A 10,337-nucleotide genomic window follows, 5' to 3' on the forward strand; every position below is an offset into this window, starting at 1 on the left:
GTATAAACTGTATGTAGCATCAGGCAGCTGATCCTTAAGTGCAAAAACACTGTAATAAATGTAAACAAGTAAAGACAGGTGCTAATCCCAAAAAACAAATAGATAAACCAATCATTGTTCTTTTGGACTAGCACCTGTCTTTACTTATTCACATCAAACCTGGACATCAGCTTTAAATGTTTTTAACCAGCAACAAAAGAGCTTTAAAACAAGCCTACATTAATTCCTTCACCCTTCTGGTAACATTTACAATGTTTACAGCTTAGAAACGTTAGCTGGTTGATTACATTAGATGACTGACAGGCTACCATGGATTGCAACCACGGAGAAAATCTGAGATTTCTATGCCTTGTTGTTAATTTGTTGTGAAAATAATTTCTCCACAATGCCTATAGCTACAAAGGATAGTCCAGGCTGTTTAAGAAGTGCTTTTACTGCTTTATCAGATTGGGCACGGTTTTACTTTAAGGCACAATAGTCAAACAGTGTAAACAACACCTAACTAATGGTGGAACCAACATTTACTCAGGAAAAAAATCACTCACTAGTGAATAAAACACACCCTGGAGTAAGTGTGTAACTGATGTCACCTCTTATCCTCACAGAGAAATGTAAATCTTAAAGAAAGATTTTCCTCTAGAACTACACACATCCTGAAGGTAGTGTGGTGTTTGGTCACTTCCACAAAATAATCCTTAAAAATTGATTTAAATTAAATTTAAAGGAGAAGTTCACCTTTGGGAACATGTTACAGGATCCACCCATTTTTAGGGTGAAATACGTAACATATTTCCAATGCTGTAGCTGTTACCTAGTACCCCCTCCCTGTGGCAGCAGTACAGGAAGAATCTTTCCTTACTAGTTTTCACTCTTTAAAAACAGCGCAGAACTGTGGGGCTCCGCACACATGGCCGCGTCATTCATTCACACAGCTCTGTGTGTGAATGAACTACAAGCCCGACATCCTTTGCGGTTGTCAGCTTGTAGCTCTCAATGAACTACCACGGCGCTGTGGAGCACCGTGGTAGTTCATTGATTTCGTCCTGTCAGTGTATCTGCCTGCCTTTATGGGATGTACGGGTACACAGATATACTGACAGATCTGAAGGAGACCTGCATGGCACCAGCGATTTGCTGATCGATGGTGCAGTGCTTCACAGGCTCCAAAAGAAGAAAAAAAAAACGTCCTCTTTTTTAATATTAAAAAAATAAAAGGTGAACTTATCGATTAACCCTGCTGGGAATGCCCCAGTGTAGAAACAACTTACAGTATTTCACAAAAGTGAGTACACCCTTCACATTTTTGTAAATATTTTATTAAATCTTTTCATGTGACAACACTGAAGAAATGACACTTTGCTAAAATGTAAAGTAGTGAATGTACAGCTTGTATGACAGTGTAAATGTGCTGTCCCCTCAAAATAACTCAACTCACAGCCAATAATGTCTAAACCGCTGGCAACAAAAGTGTTACAGAGTTAAGAGTACACCTCTAACTGAAAATGTCCAAATCAGGCCCAAAGTGTCAATATTTTGTGTGGCCACCATTATTTTCCAGCAATGCCTTTACCCTCTTGGACATGGAGTTCACCAGAGCTTCACAGGTTGCCACTGGAGTCCTCTTCCACTCCGTGACGACATCACGGAGCTGTTGGATGTTAGAGACCCTGCACTCCTCCACCATCCGTTTGAGGATGCCCCACAGATGCTCAATAGGGTTTAGGTCTGGAGACATGCTTGGCCAGTCCATCACCTTTACCCTCAGCTTCTTTAGCAAAGCAGTGGTCGTGTTGGAGGTGTGTTTGGGGTTGTTATCATGGTGGAATACTGCCCTGCAGCCCAGTCTCCGAAGAGAGGGGATCATGCTTTGCTTCAGTATGTCACAATACATGTTGGTATTCATGGTTCCCTCAATGAACTGTAGCTCTCCAGTTGTGGCAGCACTCATGCAGCCCCAGACCATGACACTCCCACTACCATGCTAGACTGTAGGCAAGACACATTTGTCTTTGTACTTCTGACCTGTTTGCCGCCACACACGCTTGACACCATCTAAATCAAATATGTTTATCTTGGTCTCATCAGATCACAGGACATGGTTCCAGTAATCCATGTGCTTAGTCTGCTTGTCTTGTGCAAACTGTTTGTGGCCTTTCTTGTGCATCATCTTTAGAAGAGGCTTCCTTCTGGAACGACAGTCACGCAGACCAATTAGATGCACGGTGCAGCGTATGGTCTGAGACCTGACAGGCTGAACCCCCACCCCTTCAACCTATGCAGAAATGCTGGCAGCACTCATACGTCTATTTCCGAAAGACAACCTCTGGATATGACGCTGAGCATGTGCCTAGGCCATCTTCATGTAGAGCAACAATACTTTTTTTCAGATCCTGAGAGAGTTCTTTGCCATGAGGTGCCATGTTGAACTTCCAGTGACCAGTATGAGAGACAGAGGGATAACACCAAATTTAACACACCTGCTCCCCATTCACACCTGAGACCTTGTAACACTAATGAGTCACATGACACTGGGGGAGGAGAAAATGGCTAAATGGGCCCGATTTGGACATTTTTACTTAGGGGTGTACTCACTTTTGCAGTGGTTTAGAAATTAATGGCTATGTGTTGTTATATGAAAAGATATATTAAAAGTTTTACAAAAATGTGAGGGGTGTACTCATTTTTGTGAGATACTGTAGATACAAAATACAACCCCAATTGGGACTTTATAGGCAGAATGAGGAAATAGTATTCAAGTATGATAGAAATGTAATAAAAAATAAAAAAACTTTATTTCAATACAATAACATGAGGACAGGATAGCATACAAAATTCGGAATAATGACACCCTATGACTATACTGGAGCACCAGGCTGGCTTGTATTGGGTGTATGGCCAGATCCTTAGAGATGTAGAAACAACAAACCTTATTACTCCACTAATTTAACCTTTTACCATGCCCTGTTAAAAGTTGTGAACAGTTATAAAACCTATGACTTTGTTACCTAGCTGCTGTTGTCTGTACACTTGTTTAGCTTCATACTTGTCTGATTGTTGTCTTTGTATTGTTATATGGACAGCCTTGCAACATTCTACCAGGCGGTAAGTGAAGGGAACTTTATAAAAGCAACAGTCAGAAATACAAAAAAATGCCTATCTTTAGTAACAAAGAGAGAGACTAGAACTTCTTTCATAAGTAATTTCTGTCTTTGTTGCAGATTTTCACTTACTTTCTGTCTGATAAAGCATCTGGAGGACAGGAAGTGAGAGTAAATCTTTCTAGCAGAGCCCCAGACAGCAGTAAAAATTGTAAACCTTTCTCACTCTATATAAAACTAGAATCAAAGTTGAAAAAAAATTGCTAAAATAAATGATGCTAAAGTGTGCATCCAGTGTTTATGTAAATCTAACAAACTGGATCCAGTCAATGTTTCATTTAACCTCATTCAACTTTTATCAATACATCAGATCTTGTTTGAGCCCACACACCTTTATATTTCTATGTAATGCATTTAAAGTAGGTAGAATGTGCAGTCACATTGTGTATGCACAGCTTGCTTGGTCTTCACCACAACTGCTAACCTTTGACCTTTAAAGTCCACATCTAACTCAAAAACCAGATGCCCAACCAGCAAAGTATCCTATGTTGATGGGGACAAGGGCCTCCTGCCACATCCTTGGCCATTGAATGTAAGGGTCTGGTGGGTGGACTTTTTACAATTTGGAAGCCACCAGGAGTACATAGTACCTGGTAAAAAAAGTAAAAAGTAAAATAGTAAATAAACTGCATAATGACAATGTCCAAATCCCCCCCCCCAAAAAAAGAAAAAACTATGTCCCGCAATAGTTAATGATGCCATCCAAAAATTGTGAACCCCCCCCCCCCCCTTAAAATCTATACCAAAGTAAAGTATGTTATACATTTCTTTTTTTGGGGGGGGGGTTCCCACTACATTTTTTTTCATTGGGTCCTTCTTTACTATTCATACAAGACTCTCATCTAGGAAAAGTGTCCATTATAGATATTGAGAGGACTCCCCAGCCACTCTGTTTGCAAAGAGAACAAAGTGGACAATGACAATTCAAATGTGAATGGAACTTTTTCTTTAATACATCAAATAGGTGTGCCATTTCACATGCAGGTTTAAGGCACCATGTTATTTTAAGGTGACCTGTAAAAGACTTATACCGCTGCTCCAAGCAAGAGGACACTCTCCGTCCCCCGGTCCCCCTGGGTTCCAAACTAACTCATGCATTTCTAGTGATATGCAGCATCCAGGGTGGCTCCATGACTAAGCCCTAGTGGATGGGGCGAAATGTGTCAGTGGACATGGAGTAGCGCTAGCTGAGGCCACATAACAGCTTACACTGGTCAGGCCAGGAGAAGGGCGTCCTGGATGCTGCATATTGCTACCACTGGACATTATTTTAAGGAATTTTGTATTTTTTTAACTATGTCCTCTAAGCCTTTTTAAAAGTGCTGCTCCCCACTGAAAGAGATTTTTAAAAGCACATTTTGTTTTGCTATTGCAGTGCCAGACTACCCACGTCCTGTTTTTCTTAAAAGGTTAAAAATTGACCTTGAAAAAAAGCTAAGATTCATCTCCCCTAAACTTCAGTGGGGTTCGTCTCTGTGTTTAGGATTGACACATTCCAATAATTCCAATTTCCAATAATTCAGCAAACAAACAATCAACAAAACTTTTCTTGGTTCACTCAACAAAACTCTTCCAGACAACCTGCAAGTAATCAGATCAGTTACACTACATTGATCAGAAAATTTCTCTCTTAGGCTTAGGTAATTATAACTTTAGCTTCTTCAAAGCTTCCTCAGATTGGCTGAGGTGGTGGGATGGACTGATGAAAGCACAATCTCCACCTTAGCCAATCAGAAGAAGCTTTGTATTCAATTACAGTATACCAAGCTGCTTATGAATGGCTGAGCGCCACTGAGCCCGACTCTACTTTGCTCCAGGAGTGAGACAGGAATCTCTTATCTCATAGCCAGAACACAGCACTGTGTACCGTATGCTACGTACAGCTGCATACAGCTCATACAATGCTAAGAGCCATTGCAGCAGTTACTGAAGGAAATAGTGCATTTGGACAAGCTTTATTTAAAGTGACAATAAACAGGGAGATCAGATTTAAATTCCTTTTTTTTTGTTTTTGCAATTGCCAGCATATACGGTAAAGCATTTTAGATCTTAACTACAGAAGAGAAACCCTTCCTAAACTGATGGAAAGTTTTTTCTTTCAAATGTTGTTGATTTCTCTTTGTCCTTTGTACATTCTTGAGAAAAGAAAGTTAAAGAGTATGTAAACTCAACATTTCACCTTCCTGATATGTTCCTGCTGTACCATGTACTTGTATGAAAAAGTATCATGTTCTCTTTGTACTGCTTCCTTTGTATGAAATACCCAGTGTTCCTGCCAGTCCCTCTGCTTTCCTATTACAAAACTGACCACACTAAGCAGGAGAATACATTGTGGTCAGTTCTCTAGCTATGCTTGGAACTCAGCCTGCTCTCCTCCAATGATCAGACTTGTCCTGACATCCCCCCTTTCACTGAGAAGATCAGTGTAATGTTGCTCCTCCTCCCCCAGCTCTTTTTCAGCTGAGAATAGAGCAAATGTGATCACTAAAAAGGGAAAAAATGATATATATATATATATATATATATATATATTTTTTTTTTTTTATATATCCATAAACTAATGTTTTTCCTTTTAATTCTGTTTTAAACTGAATTGGCTTTTTACAAGATAACCGTTTTCAATCACTTTAACTTACACAATCTTTTTACTGGCCTTGGATATATTTGAATGCATTAAATAAGTCTTCTCTAGGATATTTTTTTCGTAATCAAAGTATTCTTCATTATAAGCAATATTTGTTTTTTTTCCAATAAGGTGGTTGCCTTCTGCTAAACCCTCTACAAAATTTCAATGTCATTTATATAATGGGGCGCCTAAACTGGATCCTATATTCTATGTAGACTTGCAAGCAATTATTACAAAAGCAATGTGTTAATAGAATAAAATGTTTTTATCTACCTTTGTATACATTCTAAAATGGAATTTGCTTTTGCAGCTGCAACTTGGCATTATGTGGTGCTGCTAAATGAATCAATAACCAGTATTCCCACCTCTGTTTTCCCATATGCATACCATTTCATGTATAGGTGTAAAATGCTACTCTCCAAGCCCAGTTGTATATTTTTTCAACTATTTATAAAAATCATATGAGAGATATATATTAAAGCTTTTATGAGTGATTGGGGTATACTTTAAGCTTACATCACATTTCATTATGAAAATATCAGCACTAAAGGATAAACAGGAACCTCAAATTTTACATAAATAATATGGACAACCTTAGATGGTCGAGTTCTTCACATAATATCCAGAAAACAATTTTTTTTTTCAAATATAAATTTTTATTCAAGAATTTCAGTAATACATACATTGACATTTTTAGTATAAAATACATCTCCAACTTACTAGTCATTTTAACACTTATTTTATGCTCTACTTATCCTATATTCCTGCTTTTTCTTTTTCATACCCTCCCTCCCCCTCCCAAAAAAAAAAATTACCCACTAATCCACGGCCAGAGATTAAGAGAACTCATCGTCTCCTCAAATTTATTTTCCTCAACTTATCCTATTGTAAATTGTTTCCCTTCCTCAGAGACCACAAAATGATTCCATAGAACTCCAAATTTTCTTATATTTTTCCTGTCTATTTTGTGAAGATGCAATTAGCTCTTCCATCCTCCTCATTTCCTCTACTCTATTTATCCATTCTGCTATCGAGGGGGGTTGTATTTTTTTCCAGTTGCCTGGGATGCATGCCTTTGTCGCATTCACCAGGTGGGGGATAATAGAACTTTCATATCTCCATGCCGGTATATCTGACAAGTGTAACAGGAAAAAGGCCGGTTTCTCTTCTATTTTATATTCCGTAAATTTCTGAATTATGGTCTTCACTCCCGCCCAGAATGGCTTTATCTCAGAACAGGTCCAGAGTATATGGATCAGAGTGCCTATTTCTTTTCTACATCTCCAACAGCTATTGGTTTCCCTCGGATACCAGTTATGTATTTTCTAAGGTGTAATATACCATCTCATTATAATCTTGTAGTTCAACCCTTGAATCTTAGTACATCTAGATGGTTTGAAGGCAAACCTTAATATCTTCTGGATCTGTTCCTTTGACAAGTCACACTCCAAGTCTCTTCCCCATTTTTCCACCCATGGAAGCTCTGGTTGCTCTTCCGGGTTTGTCAACAAGCCATAAACAATCGATAATGTGTGTGGTAAATTCCCTGGTTTTACACAATAATTTTCAAATCTCGTTAGTGTTCTACCAAAACTTCCCGGGTTTGGTATTGAGGCCAAGTAGTGATGTAATTGAACTGCTTGCCAAAAAGGCATACTATATGGTCCATTTATATCGATCAATTGATTAATTGAGTGCCATTTATTTTGTATCAAGAATGACGAGGCTTGTTCCTGCTTCTTTTCCCTTAATATTGTAAACTGTCTGACATCTAAACCCGGGATAAACTGGGGGTTCCCCAATATTGGGAACAAGGGGGACTCTTTCGCTGTCAATTTACTATATGTATTTGGTTGCATGCATATTCATATTGTGTTTCCTATTATTGGGTGATGTTTCAAATCTTTAGGTAATGACTGAAAGCACCATATAGCTCTTTTCAGATCTATCTCCGTTTGTGCCTGTTCAATTTGTGTCCATAGTTTATTTTCCGACTGGTGCCACCAATCTAAGAGCCTGCTCACATGAACTGCCTGGTAATATGCATGGATATCCGGAAATGCCAGCCCGCCCTTTTTCTTTGGTAGAGTTAAAATTTGACGTGCTATTCGTGGGTTTTTATGGGACCATATATATTTCACAAATAGGGAATGTGTTGCCTTAAAAAAAACACTCGGGATCTTCACCGGTAGTGCTCATAGCAAATAAAGAAATTTTAGTAGAACTGTCATCTTCAATAGGTTACATTTACCAAACCATGAATGCAGACCTCCATGCCATTGTTCTAAAAGCCTCCTGGTCGTTGCCAACAAGGGCAGAAAATTGAGATCGTAAACCTGTGTTAGTTTTGCCGGAATATATGTCCCCAGGTATTTCACCACCTTATCCTTCCATTTAAAGCCAAAGCTGCTTTTCAGTAAGCTTACTTGGGCTGTGGGAACCCCCACTCCCATTACCTCTGATTTCCCATAGTTAATTTTCAGATAAGACATAGCACCAAATTTTTTAAACTCTTGTATCAGATTCGGCAGTGAGATACTCGGGTTAGTTAGAGAAAATAACAAATCATCTGCATAAGCAGCTATCTTATATTGCTTCTCCTTTATCTTTGCATCTTCAATATCTTGATTTAGTCGAACCCTACACACAGGGCCGGACTGGCCATAGGGCAGACCGGGCATTTTCCCGGTGGGCCGCGGCCCAGTGAGTCATCACGATCAAGGTAGAAGTAAGTTCCCTCACTGCGGCCGCCGGCCGTTGCCAGCTACACCGGCTCTGCGGCCAATCAGCCTTCTGCTCAGGGGGGGTGTGAGTCACACCCCCCTGAGCAGAAGGCTGATTGGCCGCGGAGACGGAAGTCAAGTAGTCTAAGAGTCAACACCAGTGTACTTCCCGCCGGCCGCCGGTGTCCTGCCCGGCGCGGCCAGCATCGGACGGTCACGGGCCACGGCATCTCTCTCAAGCAGCTGCAGCTCCTTCAGTTAAGTTTGACTCCCGGCTGCTCGCGGGGGGGGCGGGCTCCTTCAGTGAAGTCCCGCTCGGGCTGCTCGCTGGGGGGCGGGCTTCTTCATTGAAGTCCCGCTCGGGCTGCTCGCTGGGGGGTGGGCTTCTTCAGTGAAGTCCCGCTCGGGCTGCTCGCTGGGGGGCGGGCTTCTTCAGTGAAGTCCCGCTCGGGCTGCTCGCGGGGGGCGGGCTCCTTCAGTGAAGTCCCGCTCCGGCGGCTCGCGGGGGGGGCCGCGGGGAGAGAAGAGAAGGTAAGTGCCTGTCTGCAGACAGTGCTGCTGTGCACTGTGTACTGTGATTACACCGGCCGTGTGTGTATGACTGCTCAATAGGAGGGGGATGGATGGGGCGGCTGCAGCCTGCATATAGAGGATTTTTGATGTTTACCTATTCCTCCTGCTGCTGGATGGATGCCTGATTCTCCTCTCTGCAGTCATTCTGCAGCTGCAGGAGAAATATGGAAATATCAATTTCCCTATATGCAGCTGTGACTGTCCCATCCCCCTCCTATACAACTTCTTTTACTTCCCCCCCCCCCCCCCAGTGATCTTAGCCACCCTCCCCCAGTGATCTTAGCCACCCTCCCCCAGTGATCTTAGCCACCCTCCCCCAGTGATCTTACCCCTCCCCCAGTGATCTTACCCCCCCCAGTGATCTTACCCCCTAGTGCTCTTGACCCCCGCCTCCCCCAGTGCTCCTTAGCCCCCCCATGTTCTTCAAGTCCCCAGCCCACATTGCTTTTCATCTCCCCCTATGCTCTCTGGCTCCCCCAGTTCTCTCCACCCCACTGTGCTTCATGGCTCCCCCCTAAGTGATTTCCAGTCCCCCCCCCCCATGCTCTCCATCCCCCTGGTTTTCCCTGCCCACCCCCCCGTGCTATCCACACCCTGAGCCTTCCAACCCCCCTGCAATGCTCTCCAGTCCCCCCCCCTGCCCTTCAGCTCCTCCAGTGCTATCTGCTTTCCCTGTGCTCTCCGGCCCCCCTAGTGTCCTTCTATCATGTCTGCAGTCTCTGACCATCTCCTGTATCATGTCTGCAGTCTCTGACCATCTCCTGTATCATGTCTGCAGTCTCTGACCATCTCCTGTATCATGTCTGCAGTCTCTGACCATCTCCTGTGCTATGTCTGCAGACTCTGACCATCTCCTGTATCATTTCCTCAGTCTCTGACCATCTGCTGTATCATGTCCTCAGTCTCTGACCATCTGCTGTATCATGTCCTCAGTCTCTGACTATCTTCTGTATCATGTCTGTAGCCTCTGACTATCTTCTGTATCATGTCTGTAGTCTCTGACCATCTCCTGTATCATGTCCTCAGTCTCTGACCATCTCCTGTATCATGTCTGCAGTCTCTGACCATCTCCTGTATCATGTCCGCAGTCTCTGACCATCTCCTGTATCATGTCCGCAGTCTCTGACCATCTCCTGTATCATGTCCGCAGTCTCTGACCATCTCCTGTATCATGTCTGCAGTCTCTGACCATCTCCTGTATCATGTCCTCAGTCTCTGACCATCTACTGTATCATGTCCTCAGTCTCTGACCATCTG

Source organism: Pelophylax lessonae (genome assembly GCF_965119305.1).
Source record: "Pelophylax lessonae genome assembly, chromosome: 4".
Classification (NCBI taxonomy): domain Eukaryota; kingdom Metazoa; phylum Chordata; class Amphibia; order Anura; family Ranidae; genus Pelophylax; species Pelophylax lessonae.